The following is an 18,419-nucleotide window of genomic DNA, read 5'->3' as shown; positions in this document are numbered from 1 at the left end:
GGAGTGAGCGTCCTGCCTGTTCTCTGTGTGATGGAAGCAGAGCATTTCTTGCTGTCACCAGCACAGTGGGAGCTCAGTTCTTTTCCATATGTCTTAAGAGAAAGAATTTCTTACCACTTCTTTCTGTCTATGCTACATACAATTGCAGAGCAAAGTATGGTGTTGCAATAATGTTTGTCACAGTATATTAGTTGGGGTATATGCATGTTACATTCTAATTACCTTAATAACTTTAATCAAGTCTCTAATTAACGTAAAACATTCAAGAATGCAGTTAAAGCATTACTTTATAATTTTTGTTCAAGTGTATGTGCTAGAAAGGAGATTGGGGAGGAAAGGAACATCAAAGTTAAATTCTTTAAATTAATAACTCCTGGTCTTCCAAATGTTCCTCAGATGTTTTATTACGACCGTTGACAATAGTCTCACTACTTTTCTTGGGGTCATTTGTAAATTTGAAAGTACAACAATGAAGCATAAAGCATCAGGATGAAAAGTAGAAGAAATAAAAATAGTGACCCCTTCTTTCAGCCTTCTGGCAAATACATATTTGCTGTTGGATATACAGAGCACAGCACAAAAGTCTCTCATGAGAACTTTGTGCAAGGAAATGCACCGTGTCTGTCACTAAAGGAAAAAAAGAAACATGTCATCACTCCAAGTGGTATTGATTAAAACAATAAGGATTTCCTGGTGCCAGCAGTTGAAACAACTGTGTGAAAAGTAGTGAAGAGGTATTACCTTATTGTTGCAGCTTTCTCAGGAAAATTCCAAGTAAACTGAAGGATTCCTGTCAATATTTGTACAAGGAAACATGCTGCGGCCTGATTCTGAGGCACTTTACACACATGCGCGCACATGCATGTGCACATGCACCCCCCATGTGCAAAATTCTTGAAAAACTTTATTACAGCCAGATTAAAAAAAAAAAAAAAAGACACTCAGAGTTTGGTGCACTCTTTCTCATGCTAATATTTCCAACATTGATCTCTTATTGTTGGTATTTGATCTACATTTCTCCCAGCTCGAGTCAATGGAAGGCACAGCTGCTGAAACCACGTATTTTGTGGGCAGCATGCCTTTGTGTTCTGCAGCTGGGAAGTTCTCATGTCCACAATAGCAAGTCTGAGCACACTAAATTAGGAAAGATTATTGTTTCATTTATTGACTACACAAGTTTAAAACAGCAAGTATATCATTTGTTTCATGTTGTATTTGTTAGGGTCATTTTCACCAAAAGCTGGACACATGGTCACAAATATAGGGCAGCTGTACTTCCAGCCACCCCAGCAGGAAGAAAATTACAAACATTATTGAAATGAAATTGAATGGTTGGTTGCTTTCAGGAGGCACAGCCTCCCACCTGCCTTCTTCCAGCCATCCATTCGTGAAGACTTGCTGCAAGGTTTCCTTCATCTTTCTGCATCCCAGTTCCTTCCCAATGAAGCATTTATCCTACTGTACGATTCATTTTAAGCAAATCTAGTTTCACAGTGAAAGGGAAGACAAGCAAGTTCAATTTTTGACCTCAGTTCTCTTAAAGGTTCTTCATGGAATGATCTACAGAAAAGGAAAGGCAGTAATTTTAGCTGGAAGCAAATACTGTATTGGAGTAACAAAAAAGAAGGGGAAAAGAGAGACAAAAACCTATTTAACACTTTAGGATATAATGGTATTTGAATAATATATTTTTCTGCCATTTATTCAGTTGTGAAGGAGCTCAGTGAATAATAATAGCTGCTGTCAAAGATATTTATATTTAAGAAGGTCTTTATGTAAAATCATTTTTTTTTATCAGGAATGATTTTTCTCCAGGAGAATTCTGCCATCTCCTAGCAACCGATATGGCTATCTTTTTTAACAGATGCTGCAGTAACAATGGGCGCCTAACCTTTTATATGGAAGCATTTGCACATGTACAATCAGAACACTTATGAATTCAAACCCAGTTGTTAAAGTGCTCCAAGGGAGACACTAGTTACCACTTTATCTACTATGCATCTCATCTACCCAAGATTTTATAATGGCAGCCATTTGAGTTGTAGCTGAGTACCTCCCAATGAGCTTCCAAACTAGATCTGCAAATGACCCACATCTTAACTTTCCTCTCTGTTCTCTCTCAGGAAATGAGTGGAATCATTTAGCTGCTTAGGTTTTATTCCCTTCTCTTTCATTCTGGTTGTGTCACTTCACTTGCAAAGCAGTAGTATCACTTAAGTTTGTCAGCTAAAGGTTTCTTTAGATTTATAAGCATGAACAAAGACCCATATCTGCAAATGGATAATTACTTTTTGAGGTATGTAACTAAATTAAGTACCTCTGGCTAAGGGTAGGCTCTTTCACTTTCTCCGCTTGGCTGCTTAGACATTTTGAACCACACAGATTCGGAAGATTTTGAAGAGGGGAAAAATCATACTAACTATAGCATACTCAAGTCTGCTTTGGTGATTCAGACTTGCATGCCTGCTGTGGGTAGTGAACACCACATACCACCAGGAATGACCTCTGTGATAAAAAAGTGGGTAACCATGCAAAAAAACTCTTGTGTGTGGTACCCCAGGAATTGTGGAAACTAGCTTCCAGTAGCTCAGAGCTCCCCAGGATGTCTCGGCTACTGCCCAAAGGCTGTTTTGAAACATGTTTCAATGAAGGGTCCTCCAAATTTCTTCTGCTTCATAGAAAGAAATAGAAACAACTATTGGCTTGGAAAGAAAGAAAGAAATAATGAACCTTTGGGACATGTACCTGATACATGGCCTCTGTTGCTGTTCCTGTGGCTAATATCGTAAACTTTCTTTAAAAAAAATACAGGAAGAGTGTGGACAGCAAACACATTGCTGATGATAGGAGAAAATGAAACAAAAAGCCATGTCATTCCTTTCAACAGCATTGTTATACTGGTAATTTCTTGTCTGTCTACCCCAGTGGGTAAAGTGAATGCAAATCAGAAAGAAAATGAGGAACAATAAAATAAAATTGTCTCTTAAAAACTCTTCTATCAATTAAGTACAGCTAAACATTGAACTAGAAAAAAACAAACCAAACCAAACCAACCAACCAACAAAATCAAAACCTGTAGCTCAGTTTTCCTGTTTAGCAAATATGTAGGAAGCTATGACAAATCTACAGGTGTGATGACAGACTCTTTATTTATCTTCAACATTCATCTCTGATCCCAGTTTATCCTCCTCAATTCTGCTATTGATTCCATTCAAAAGTGATGTTTCAAATTCATAGCCTGAAAAATACTTTTTTTTTTTTCCTTCTCTTTTGTGGTTGAGCAAAAACTTGATTGAAAACAAAGTCATCTTATGTATGCATTTCTTGGTCAAAAGATTTGAAAGCTGGAGAAGAAAATGGAAGTCATCTACTGAGGAAAGGATTTTGCTTTCTCGTATTACTAACAACATTATCTTTTCATCTCAAAACTGAATTTTTTGCAATCAATCTTCTTTGTATTCCCTTTGTATTTTCTTTATTTTTCAACCAACTGCAAATTCTTTTTGCACACATTAGGATACTCTTTATTTAATGGCTGAACATTTTTCAGATCTGCTTTTGAAAGCATCCTCCTAGGTACTACCTTTGAGTCAGAGTGTATAGGTTCTTCTTCTCATTTTTGATATCTATGTGCTGGCATTTCTGAACTGATTTAGTGTCTTAGACACTTATTGCTACAAGATTTAATGTTTTCTATTATTGATGCTCTCTCCTTCATTCCCATTAATAAATAAGACTATTGCGTTTGTTTATCTACAACTTTTGGATTGGGATTTAAGCACTTCCTTATAACTTTATATATATATATATTTAACAGATAGCTTTCATCAAGTATATTGTGTTAGGTCAGTGTAGTGCCTTCAGAATGTATATAACTATAGAAAGGTTTTGTACCCAGTGTTTCTTTTAAAATACATGTTGATCTTAGATTTTTATTATTATTATTTTACATAAATCCTTGATATGTCCCGGGAGGGGAGGGGAAGAAAACTGCAAAATCTTGATGCCATGGAATTTATCAAACATTCTCTGATAGTCTGATGCATGTCATTGGAGTTTTTAACTACAAATCCTTAATTTTGTTCTACTAAGAGAATTAATTAATATTAGATGAGTTCCATTCACTACATGAGTTATTGAATAATAAAAATAGGGAATAATTTGTGCTGGATAATTTACTTCAAAAGAGCATTTGACAAATTTAGTCTCTTTCTGTTTATGGAATATCAGTGATGATAGACCTCTGTTTTATAAGGGCATGAGATAAGAAGGGATGTCCTGGTTAATGGGGAAGAGCTAGGGAGCATCTAGGACCTGGCTACCAGCTGCCTGCTGTTGCTGACAGCCAAATTGTATAATTCCCTTTAGAAACTTATAAAGTTATATCTTAAAAGTAGTTAAGCCGCTATCTTATATCTCTGGCAATTAGAAACCTTCTTCTAATTTTCCAGTGTAATCTTACACAAGACTATTTTTTGATCATTCTTGGATGAACTTTGTTTATTTCAGCTGTACTAGTTCTTTGTCTTCCCTAGTGAATATTTGTTTCCTAGCATCTGGTTTGCAAGGCTTATCTAAATCTTGCTTCTATTCCCTGGACCATCCTAGGAACTTTTTTTTTTTTTTTGGTATCTATACAGATTTCTTACTTTTATTATTATTGGACTTAATTCAGTTGTTTTTTCTAATTTCAGAAACCAGTGTCGGGCAGTTTGTAAGAATTAAATAATCAACATTCAGTGCTGATTGGTCTAAAGTATTGTTTTTACTCATAATCTTACTCTAAACTTACTTTTTTTTTTTTATTGTAGCTCACTTAAAATGGACTGAATCAAACTCATAATAAAAGGATAGAAAATGTCACTTTGTTTTCACTTTTGAAGGTTTCTTTCAGAGTTACTTGTCGAATTACCAGACAAATAAAATTAGGTTATTTTAGAACCATTTAAAGTGTTTTTCTGGGTCATACATGGCTTTCCTAGGGTTATTGCACTAGAAATCATCCTGTTTACTAGAAATTTATTATGCATGATGATTCAAAATATTTACAGTCTACCTTTCTATGTCTAGCCTGTTCTATGTCTATTAATCCTTCCTTTCAATCCTTCTGCATGGTCCTCTTCTTACCTGCTATGAAATTGCTAGATGACAATGGCTGGATGAATCATTCCTGACTGATTTCAATGGTTTTTTTTTTTTTTTTGCTTATAAAGTTAACCTCATTTCCCTGTTACTTGTATGTTTAGCAAGTCTCTAATTAGCTGTTTCCTATTCAGACTTCCCAAGTGTCTCTACTTCATTTCAATTTGAGTGAGTAAAGCATCTTGCAGTAAATCAGGAAAGATCTGCGAAGAGGAAATTTGATTTCTAGTGGGTATCTTGTCATTGGTAGATCACAAACTACGGTATGTATTTAACATATAAGGCCGAAGGGGAGAAGGTTGCCTGCTGAGCTGCAAATATGAAGTAAAGACCTAACTAAGACAGAAAGTGAGGCAGAAATCAGTTGTACAACACTTCTTGGATCTCTGACTTGTTACAGATGTTGTCTGTGTTCTTTCTCTAGATGTTTGCTATAGTTGCTTGCTGAACCAAGTTAGATTTTGTGTATTTTATCAAAAAGGCAAAAGTGAGGAGATAATTAGCTCAGCTTTTCCTTTGTAATGTAACAATGTACTACATATTACCAGTGAGCAGGAAAGCTTTTGATGAAGTAAAAGATGCAATTTTAAGAAAAATATTGTGCCATTTAGTGTGGAAGGTTAGACTCTGCAGGTGAGAAAATCGTTCCCTTTTTCCTGCTGAAAGCAAAGTGAGAGCTGATGCACCTTTCCCTGGCTTGGAAAACTGCTGCACTGGAGCTTGCTTTCGTTGTTGGCTGATGTACTGAGAGCTCCCCCTCCTGTTTCATCCTACTTTTAAGTGCATGCATAAATCACATTTCAAAATCACAATTTTCCGATGTCATCCTTTTTTTTCTGCAGTATGATATACTAGCATAGAGAATACTTTTTAATGCCAATTAAGTATATTTCCACAATCTTAAGTGTAAGTTCTAATAGAGTGGAGAGAAGGAGATCCTGCCCAAGACTTTTACATGCAGTCCCATTTTTCCGACCCCTGATTTTGGGATTATGGCATTGATTTTCCTTTTTCTCAGTTTTCTACCTGTAAGGTGAGGACCATAAGATTTCCTACGCTAAGCAATTAACAAAAAAGTTAGGAATTTTATTTGTACACTTTCTCATGTATTTTCATATTAAAAAAATATTTATTGGACAACCAGATTTAAGAAATATCACCAGCTTAGATTCAAGGTGGGACACCATGGAACCCAAGGAAAAGTAATCATGACATAGCATTAGTGGTTCATTGCTCTGAGGCAAGAGGAGCTGAAGGCAGGTGAGGAGGAGCAGGTTGTGACTATGAGTGAGAAGGGTATCAAAGGGGGTTGGATCCATGCAGATGGAGCTTTTCACTTATTACTACATCTGTAGTACAGAAACCGAATGATATCTTCTGGGGGCTGGCAGTAGATTTGCATTTCCACCATTCACCAGCCACTCAGGTCTGAGCAGAAACGACCATGGAGCAATTTTGATGATCAGAGGGCTGGACCACCACTCCTATGAAGAAAGGCTGAGAGATCTGGGGATGTGTAGCCTGGAGAAGAGAAGGCTCTGGGGAGACCACATTGCAGCCTTTCACTATTTAAAGAGGGCTTATTAAAAAAACAGGGAGCGACTTTTTACTTGTGCAGACAATGACAAGACAAGGCGGAATGGTTTTAAACTAAAAGAAGGAAAAATTAGATTGGGTGTTAGGAAGAAATTCTTCACTCAGTGGATGGTGAGGCACTTGCACAGGTTGCCCGGAGAAGCTGTGGATGCCCCATCCCTAGAGATGTTCAAGACCAGACTGGACAAGGCTGTGGGCAACCTGGTCTGGTGGGAGGTGTCCCTGCCCATGGCAGGGGGTTTGGAACTAGGTGGTCTTTAAGGTTTCTTCCAACACAAGACAACACTATGATTCTTTGACATTTTCATGAAGCTTGCTATTGGTATCACATAGGCTTCTAATTCAGAAAGAACCATGGATGATGGTATGCATCCTCTTTAATGATTTGATTTCAATTAATGAACAACTTCAAGGAGCCTCAAAGGTTGCTAATGGAGAAGAATTCCTAGCAATCATACAATTAATTTTTATTTTCCTTCAAGTAAAAGAGGCTAGAAGACAGAAGATTCTGGAAACAACCTGCTGGTAAAGTTAAGTGATCAAAGAAACAGATGTTTGCTTTTGTGGAACATTGTTCAGTTTTGTGTAAGAAATCAGGATTACATAGTTTGAATGTCAATATATGGAAAATCATGATTAAATATCTGTCTGTAGACGTACGTAACATTCACATTACTTGTGCTAAGTTAACATAGGAGTTTACAAAAATTCAAAGTGTTTTATCCAATGGAGAAGAATATTATATCTCTTTCTGACAGATAAAAAGAAAAAGATTGCAAAATGAAAAGCAGTGACTGCTGAGGTACCAGTGCTTATGACAGTTACATTTTGGTTATGCAGACAAAATAAAGCTCCAACCATGAGTTAATGCAACATCTAGAAATTATCTTTTAAAGTTAGGTTTTTATAAAAAAAAATAAAAAAATATCCACCATTTGATATGGCATTTCACCATTTCTCCTTTCTTGCTTTTTGCATTTTTTTTGTGTTATTCATAAAGCTCCCTTTCTGTCTGCTTTTCACTTTCCTCTACACCCTCCCTCCAGATTTGTGTTCTGAATCAAATACTTCTGTTTTCTCACAGTAAACACATTTATTCAAAGAAAATGGAATAGAGGCAGGAGAGAAGATGCTATAGTCACGAAATCTTCCCTTTGTGTAAGGTGTTGAAGAAAATGCATAAGAAGGAATTTCCAATAAATGCGACTAGGTTTAATGATGTTTTGGACTGTCTTATTTTTCAATGGTCCTTGCAATTCTTTTTTCACTGATGAAGTTCTTCTGGAAAATTACACAATTAGTTCCTCATTGTGTGTGAGAAGATAAACCATTTCTGTAAGATTCCCTCCCCGCCCCTCCCCCCCCCCCCGCTGAACTTATGAGAAAGACAAGGAAATAAGAAGAAAATTTTTCATTATGTCTGAGGATTTAAACATAAGTAAACATTTTAAAGAAATCTATATGAACAAGAAGACTTCCCATCTGAGGGATGGCCTTCCATAATCTTCTTTGCTTTTATGAATTCATGTAAAGCAAAGAAGGAGTCAAGAGCTTCTTCCTTTTCAAAGGAAAGCTTCTTCCTTCCAAAATCCTTCTTCCTTTTTCTTTTTTTTTCTTTTCTATATTCTTCTTTTTTTTCTTTTTTCCATTTTCCTTTTTTATTTTTTCCTTTTTCCTTGTTTCCCCCCCCCCCCTATTTTTTTTCTTTTTTCTTTTCTTTACAGGCTCTAATTTTCCTGTTTAACCCTGCTTTACTGTCTTTTGTAGTCCTGCAAGAGATAGCGACAGCCTTTGGAAAGTTCTGGGAACCAGTGGCTTGCAAAAAAAGAGTTTTGGTGACATGAGAACTCAGCAAGTCAGAGTCTGAGAACTGAGACCAGGCGCCTGAGAAAGAAACATCGATGTCTGGAAGGAAGCAGGGCCTCAGGAAGGATACAGTGAGTCTGGGACTTGCAAAGTGCATTGTGTCTTAGAACTGCTGGTGAGACATTACATTGCTTTAAAACTGTGTTTCGGTTTTGTCTACAGAAAGGAAGATCATATTTTTTTTGCTTTAGGTCTCATACATCAGGCTTGATATTCCATGTTAGCTTCTTTGGAGTTAAGACCTGAAGATGCCAGTGCATCCCTGGTGCTGAGGACCTTAAAGACTCAGACTCTTGAAAGTGAATGGGTCTGCTTTAGAACAACCCTACTTAATGATAATTTCAGTAGTGAATCACATAGAAAAAGGTGTTTACATCCTCTGGATTGCCTTGCTTTTGGGTATGTTTCCCAGAGGTGCTTGCACATTAACTACTACTCTCCTTCTGTTACATAATTCACCTTTTCCTACAACTCCAGCCTACCCACAAGCACTGCAGGTTCACACGTAAAAGAGTGTTTCTGGAGCCCACTGCTGTAAGATTGCTTAATCATTCATGCAGTTTATTCAGCAGAGAGAGTAGAATGAGGCTACTTTGCTGCTGTTGTGTGTAGTATATGCAGAAAAGCTATGGCTAAATAACAGCACTAGCAGCCAATGAAGCATCTGTATTTGGCTAGCCACACAAATGGACAAAAAGGAGGATTTTCTTCCTACTTCTTCATTAACATAAGCAATTATGTGTTGTCTCTGCTGATCACTACGTTCAGGTTACAGCTAAATCAGGGCAGAAGACTGTGAGAAGAAGGTAAGAGACTGTGTGAAACAGATGGAGAAATATATTGGAAGGTAGCTTTGGGAGGATGACAAAGAGGAAAGGGAAAGAGTGAGATCATTGCCCTGGAGATTAAAGACCTCTTCCTATCAGTGAGGATTAGGATGGCAGGGGAATGTTCTTATAGGTTGTTTATAGGTTGCTATTCATTTGTCTGGATTTTGTTTGTTTGTTTGTTTGACTACATAATTATAGTCAATAGTCTTGGGTAGAGAATAGGCAATAAACATCTATGGCTTTAAAAGCCAGAACACAGGTGATGTAACAATGACTTTTTTTTTATCTTTGTGATTTTTTTAAGACAAATCACTAGAAATGTTGGCCCTGACTGTGCTGATTCACAGCTTCCGACTGCATGATTGTTGATAGGACTTCCAGTATGATGGACCAGTCACAGCTGTGTTTCACAGGATATGGTAGCAGTACTCACTGACTCAATAATTTATTTAATCAATAGTGTCATTTATTTCATAAAAATATAATATACGTAACATGTATTTGCATAAATTTTACACGAAATACTTTATTTTTAGTCTTACAGTCAGTTACTCCAGAAGTGCATTTAGTTATTTCAAAAGTATCTCAAGCCACTTTCAGCAATCTTAAGCCAATATGGATTAGCAAAACAAACTCTATGTGTTGCTCAGGCTGAAACTTGGTATTTGAGTGTAACGAATAAGAGTATTAAGGTAGTCCAGTTAATATTTAACTACTCTCTCTGCTGTTTTTACCATAACTGTTTTCCTTGTCACATGTTACTGTACATCTGGGTAGATATATATTATTGTAAAAATAAAAGCTACACTTTAAAATCTCTAAAATAAGCATCTAAAATAGAAAATGTTAAGCACTTCTTATGTACTGCATTTTCAATTCTCAATGTATTTCCTAGTGAAATTAAAAAATTGAACAGCTTTATTAATATATTTCATGGCATCCTCATATTATGGGAACAATATATTCTTAAGCACTCCATGCATCTGAAATTTGTCTCGATGTGGCCCATTTGTTTTAATTTGGGTCTGTCAGTGAAAAAAAAAAAGAAGTAATTAAATTTGTAACTAGCATGGAGAAACGTTTTGCGTTCTAACACTGTAGCTCGATACCCAGTAGTTTCTTTATATTTCTTTCAGTTGTCAGATCAAAGTCTCTCAAGTACTACAACTAACCATGCTTTGATTAATTACTTCACACAATGAATTTGCAAATTATATTTCTGAAGTGATTTATGTACTTTTAAACTTCAATCAACCCTCTCTCCCCCATTTTTTTTCCTTCCCTTCTCCAATTTTATTCACTAATGTAGTCAATACACACCTTGGAAAAATATTTTTGAAAAATAACTGATGTTATTTTATGCTTAACAAATTGGTATAAACAGAGGTTCCCAGTAGAGAGCAAAGTCTTAACTGAACAGTGCCATTGAACAGAACTATAAGTATCACTTAATCTGCTGTCACCCACCAGCAGTCCTAGTCAGGTCGTGAGCCTCGCTGCTTTGTGCAAATACATGAAGTCCCTCTCTAAAAATTCCCAGCTACAGGTTTTATCTAGGCTGAGGTTTTGTTCCAGATAGGGCTACTGGAATAGCTGGGCTAAGGCAACATTTAAGATGCATGTTCAAAACAAATATTTGGTTACTGTAGTTAGACATTGGTAAATGGTATATAGGGAAGTAATAACGTGTCTGCAGCAGTGATGTGCTTGTCTGGGCAAAGTTTAGTGTTTACATTTGTGGTTTCATTGTGCAGTTTCACATGACATACTGTTATTCATGCTTGATCCCTCTGCATTACACAGTGGTATCTTATCTCCACTTAGAGATATTGTGCTTATAGATATAAATTTCCATTCTGTCCATACAATTTGATCTGACATGACTCTGAAGGAGTGTTATGAGTTTTTTTTTTCTCTCTACCTCTATGTGATCTCATTAGCTATGAGTGTTTGAACATTCACACCCTTTAGAAATCAATTTGATCTTTTTTTTTTTTTTCTTCTTTTTAATTTAGAGATGAACTGGATAAGGACATATGGGTGGAGGTAAAGGACCTGTATTGAAGTCTGGTTTAGAGACATGTGACTAGAGTACTGTCCCAAATCTTCTTGTTCCTTCTCACATCTACAATTTAATTGTTTTGCCCATCTGTATGAGGAACCGCACAGAGTGCATCTTCACTGTTAAATGGGCTGAGGTCTTGAACTATGAATTCACTCCCTGGCTTCCTTTTGAAGTACACTAACAGCTCTCTGTGAGACAAAACCCAGCTATGGTTCTGGGGGATCATACATTCTGAAAGCTCCTCATGACAGGAAAAATAAATGAGATTTCAGTAAATTTGGTTCTTTGGCACTTGAGGCAAGTTTTGTGCTCTAGAATAACCCCAATGCCTTCACATCATGTCCCAAAATGTGCAATAACTTCCTTAGTATGTGACATTATGTGACATATAACTGCTCTGCTAGTGGACTGCAGTGTTGATCTCACGTTTTGTACACATTGAACTAGGAAAAACAAACAAACAAACAAAAAACCACAATAACCCATAAAAATTTGCACATTAAAAAATAATTTTGAGGCCACCAAAATGGGACATAAGGGGCACCCATGGCAAATGACACGCAGGGTGGATGAAGCCACTCTTTGCTCTCTGCTCTAAACAGGGGCAGCCAAGTAATGGACATGAAGGCACTCTGCAGCGCCTGACACAGAGGTGAATGATCATTCCCTAGGACAGATGCATTGAGCCATACAGGTATAACACAGTCAGATGAAGATATCTAGACCAACTCATGTCTCCAGTAACAGCTGGTAGCGGAGGCTTGAGGTAACGGGTATGCATTTTAATCAAATTTAAAGTGATACTTTTCTTTGTATACCTTTCCTATCCTAGCTTGATTATGCTTTCTACCTTCAATTTTAAAAAATCTCGTTAGTTCTGGACCTGATCCTGGATGTTGGTAGACACAGACCTATTTCTATTTGCCAGGAAATACTTTTCAGATAAATTTTCCTGGTCGTTCTGAAACTGTGCTATTGCAACATTTTTGTAAGAGTTTCAGTAGACTTTATGTTTCCTTTGCAACATAGTTTCTTATAATGTTCACACTTTTGCTACTGAAATGCTAATTTCACCTAAACAAACAAACAAACAAACAAGCTTGGAATTAAGTAATATGAACAGTACTTGTATACAAATTCACTTTACAGACTGCTTAATTTGGTCACTAAAACTTAGGCAGGGGAATTGTGGTTTCTTTAGTTTGTCTTGCCATTGCCAAAGCAGTGTTCATGGCACTTTTCAAACTTTATTTAGATAGTAAAATGAGCACAGACTGTGTGCAGTTGTACAATGTCATTGTAAGCTGGGGCATAGTGTTGCCTCCATCTTTTAAAAAGCAAGTTCAGCTGATTCAGACTGAATGTCCATGGTCATTAAAAGGAGTCTGCGAGTGCAGTATGTTTTCCCATGACTCTCTCTAAGGATACAAAAAGTATGGATCAAAGTCATAAGGTTGTTTCCTACTGCTAGGCTCCAAATCAACAAGTGAGAATGTCAACAAGCTGAGTGCCAGCTTTGCATGAAATAACAGTCATGGGAGGGATCCTAATGATATGGATAGGTTAATTTTTATTGAGGGTGCAGGGATATCAATGTCTCTTTTATACTGAAGCAGGAAATTCAAGTGTAATGTTCTTTAGCCATGTAACAAATATATAAAAAGATTACTGTTATTGTAAAATAAATAAAAATAAATAATATATTCCTGCAAGGACCTTACACTTCTTAAACTAGGATTCATTCTATTTGAGTTTGTTTTTCACCATGTTTATATGTATCTGCGATGATCTTTGTAAAGAATCTGTTAGGACACATGATATGTACTTCCTTGTAAGTATAAATGAAAAAGTTCAAAAGTAATTATTTCTTTGTACCTATTATTACCTGTGTGTATGGATTCAGATTTTCCTCTGTTGCTTGTTAAATATTGTCAAATCTACCTAAACTTATTTTATTTTACCATTGTAGTATTTCCATTAGCCTGGTAAACATTTTGCAATTGTTTATAGTTTAGCATTTCATGTAATTTATGCTGTTGTCTCCTTTCAGTTTTCAAGTTGTTTCTTAATAAAGGAAATATTGTTAACAAGTAAAGAAAATACTAAAACAAAAACAATGCACTAACCTCCTGAAATCTGTGTATGTAATACCTAGTGATATTTGATCTAGAAAAATAAATGAATAGTGGCAGAAAAAAACATTGATATGGCCTATCACATTATAGAGTAAAGAATTATTGTAGTTTGTATTGACACTGGAAATGATATTAAGACCTGGATTCCATGTCCTCAGTTTTACCAGTTACAGTCCTTTTCCTGCAACTCAGGTGTTAGGTCAGCTTTTACACATCTTTGTATGACTCATAACCATAGCAGGTAACATTAAATAATTGATTCCTTGATAGTAAGAATGTCTTTTAATAATTTTCAACATGCAAAATTAAGCTCTTGCATAAATCTTCTCCAAACTTGAGTGTGTTAAACCCAAATTAGAGCTAGCCATCTCTAACATATAAAAATCTGTTGAATTAATAGATGTTTGTCCTGCTCAATGAAATTGAATTTATCTTCCCATCAGAAGAAAGTCAAATAGGATGTTTATTTTCCTAGATTTCTTTCTCTTTTTTTTTTTTTTTCCCTTTGTTTTTCTTTTTAAATAAAAGTAGGTATTATGTCTTTTGAAACATCACCTAAAATAGTTGTGAGGGAGAGACAAGTTAAAACAGTTTCTTTTTTTGGTGTGGCCTTCTTTCTTTCCCTGTCACTTTCCTTGCCTTCTCTTCCTCAGGTATCGCTACCTGATTGCCTGTAGAAGTAAATCATCAGGCTGGGGAAAGAAGAGCAGTTCCTTTATTACAATAGGAAGATCCAAACAAGAAGTGGTTTCCACACAGTGCCAGCACAGCTATGAAATCTGATGTGTGTGGGAACTCATCCATTTTTACACAAAAGGACTGTCAACTGGTTTAAATTAGGACAGTGCTGCTGAATGGTTCTGTGCTGATTTAGACAAGCTAAGGATTTGGTCATTCTTATTTGAAAGAAAAAACTGACTTCAAATTCAAAATATGAGCAGACACTAATTTGTGCTGAACATGTTTTTCATAAGGAGTTTCCAAAATCATGGAGAAAGGTTTGTTGGCTGTTCCCACACTCCTAAGTGCACTTGAATGCCAGCAGAAAAAAAAAAAATCTCAAGCTGTGTCTGAGGAAGCAACTTACTGACAAAGCAACTCTTCTCTGAAGGACCAGAAAAAATAACCCTGAAACATCTGGTTTCCGTTTCAACCGGAAACCCAGAGAAGTTGCCTTCCACGTAATTTCAGCATTTAGGATATGCAAGCATATATTTTTGTCTAGTTTCCAAAAGGAAAGCTCCTGTCACCATGTTGCATGTCACTATGTCCACTCTCATTTTGCTCTTCTTAATAACTTTGGAACCTATTGGCCAATTTCTGAATCAGACAGAGAGGTAGATATATGAAAGATACAAACTTTTCATATGGTTTGGGAAAACAGTAGCCAGACAGAGAATCTGATTAATGCCCTCAGTGAGGATAAAGGATAAGGTATGAGCTAAGGCAGAGATAAGAGACCAGAACTCCCAGGACAAATATGTTATGAATGGTTTAAACTGGGGGCAAAACAAATCAAAATCTTTCTAGTTACTGTTTGTAAATTTTTTTATTGATCAAGAAACCTACACATGATATTACTCACAGCTGGCAAATTGGTCCTCTGATGTCTAGTAAGTCATAAACAGTGATTCAAGTTTTTACCACAGTTAGGATTTAAACTTTTCTTTCTGCTGCATGGATGACCCAGTATACAAAAAAGTATTCTAATTCAGCTACAACAGAAAAGATCTGCATGATAAAAATCTGCTGGAAACTAGGATTTTTAGTTTAGAGGCTCACATTAGATCAAACTGTAGGTATGGGTCAAGACTGGACAGCTTCTATCTGTTTGGTGTCTGCAATAATGCTCATTTCAACTGCTCTGCACCCAACACTGATCTCTTCATTTCTTTATGTTTGCTAATTTAACTGCTTAGCCATATTCAATTCACTTCCTAAAGCATTTTCTACATGTTGTCTTTTAACATTTAACCCATAATATGAAATGAATGAGATATACATATTAATAGTCTATTTCAAAGTGTATTGAGTTTGATTGAACTTTTGCAGACTTCTGTCTAAGCATCTCCTCGCATATGATGAGGGATATTAGGCCAAAACGCATTATCTTCCCGTTTTTGCCAGGTACTACAGAGGACTCTGGACATGAACTATATGATTAGACTGAGACTTCACGGACTTTGTGGAGAAAGGCTGAATAACATTAGACTGAAAAAAAAATAATTTCTTATTGTATAATTAGTCCTTTCCCAAGTCCTGGATGTTTTTCTCTGAAATTAATACAACTCACAAACCTAGTTCATGTTTACCAGCCCTGCAGTTGTTAACTCTTAAACCCTATGCCCCAGCACTTTTTTGGCATGCTTAGTTGAAGTTGAGGCATGGATATAAGATGTCTCTAAGGACTGGAACCAAGGGAGCACACTCCCTCACATGCAGTTGCAGATTTACTTCTTGAAAATGGCAAGGGGCTTTGGGCAACTTCTCCACCCCTCTGCTGCACCACTAGGACTTGCTTTTTCCTAACATGGTGCAGGGCTCTCTGCTTTCTGCACTGAATAGAGAAAAGGCAGAAAAAGTGTACCTCAAAGCATTCACAATCCCTTATCTTGGGCTTGCTCTCTTGTGTGATCTAGTAGATAAGGTAGATAATCTTGCTGAGTGATGATCTGGTGCAGAATGAGGCTTGGCTTCCATTTCCTCATTTGTATTAGGATATTATATTTGTAAAGAAAACTTAAATTCTGGGTAAATCTGGGTAAAATAAAGGACAAATTTATCTTTTCTTTCTTTTTGAGTCCTGTATCCCTGGACATTTTTTCTGCAGTTTTGAAGGCATAAATAGCCCTTACCTTGCCATCCCTGCCTTCTTGTTCCACCTGTGCATTGTTCCCTGTGTTGCACAGCTGCTGTCGTTTATGAGACAGAGTATGCACCGGGCTAGGATAAAGGAAAAATAACTTTTTTTTTTTCTTTGACCTAGGTTGTTTTCTGAGCTGACTCAGTGTGCCCAGCTGAAGAAATAGAATGGAGGAAGCTTTATGTTGGGTAAGGAGACATTTAAGTCAGCCCTACCTCTGAGACAGATGTAGCCACAGTATTAGAGGAAGACACCCAGCACTGTGTGCCTGCACTAGTTGAATTTACCAAGAAATTTAAACTCTCTTGTGGTGGACAGTTATAATCTGGCTTGATTGAACAAGTGCTTCAGATTGGAAAAATATTTATAAAACACAGAGAAAACTGTGATTGATCAGAAGAAAATTGCAATTATTTCCTCCATTATTTATTAATCCTTAAGCTCCTCCAAGATATCTATATGTTCATTAATAAAATAAGATGGTAGGAATGAATGAAACTTCCTGTGTATGGATAATAAATACCTGTTTTGAAGACCTTCATATTCAGATCCTGTCCCTTCCATAAAACACTCCCCAAGATAAACCAATAAAGAGAAAAATGGTATTCCATGCATGTGTGAGCTAATAACAACTGGCATGCAGAACATAAACACCACAGTGGGTCACACTAAGGCAAACTGGCAAGCTGCTGTGCCAGCTTAGTTTCCAAATGCCTGAAGATAATTGCTCCAGTGTATCCATGCAAAACTTACAAAGAAAAAAATAAGATTATCCCAAGCATGAAACTAGCTGGAAAATTACTCAGCAGTGTTATTGAAAACTCATTTTACCTGCTGTGATATTTAGCTAATATGATTAGTGGCATTAAGACGGAGACTTCTGCTATAGTTTGGAAATAGACTCCAGCCTACCTATCACAGTGGGAAATATTTTTTTGTTCTGCAACAGATCAGCATTTCCTGCCTGCATGAAATCTCTTAAGCATCCACCTCTACTTTCTTATCTCACTAGTGTCAAATTCAGAACTGATTCATGTACAATATATAGTTCAGGAACTTCACACTCAGTGGGAATGCTAAGAACAGTAAGAGAAGTATTGTTTCAATAATTAATTACATGGAGCAAAGGTGAAAATCCTTTAAAAATGATTTACAATAGATTTGCATGTGCAAAATACTATTTTCATGCTGAGCTCAATTGCAGGCTTTTGCATGGGGAAAGACTACTCAACTTGTAAGGGGAAAAAGAAGTTGAAATACTAATCTCTGTTTTTTATAAAATATAAACACAGTTTTCCCTTTCCTTAAACTATTTTCTTTTAATTCATTCCTCACTGACTGTGCCATCTTCCTGCTTAATTTGGTAATTACACTTCCCTCTTTCTTGCAAAGTCTATAATAATATCAGTGATTCTAATAAAATAATATCACATAACTGTAGCACCTGGGGCCTGCAGCCATAACAAAGACCTCATCTGGAGAGGTCTTTAAAAAAAGCACAGAACTGGAAATTAGTTTTCCCTTTCACTGTTTCTCAAGAGAATATATTGTAAGACAAGAGATAACATAATACACACTTATGGGGAGACTGCAAGAGAACAATGATATCAAATAAGGCATGTGTGTGTAAAGATCAGGCTCTTTAAATGAGATAGTTTCCACTTGGATCGTTTGAATACTATAGCATCAAACTTGAGGATTGAGGGATAAAGCCTTTCTGTAAAATTTATTAGAAATTGACCATACAGAAGATAGAAGCCTGTGGATTTCGTTCATGAAAAGGAGAAACTTTTCAAGACTGTTGATATATTTGTAGGAAATCTGAAATGTGCTAGGGCACAGTTCAGTAAAGGCATCCATATACTTAGATGGGAAAGATGTACCCAGGCTTCTTATACAAAGACATGGAGGAAATTATGCAT

This window comes from Anser anser (assembly GCF_964211835.1).
Source record: "Anser anser genome assembly, chromosome: 1".
NCBI lineage: Eukaryota > Metazoa > Chordata > Aves > Anseriformes > Anatidae > Anser > Anser anser.
Note: the sequence above shows the minus strand (reverse complement) of the source record.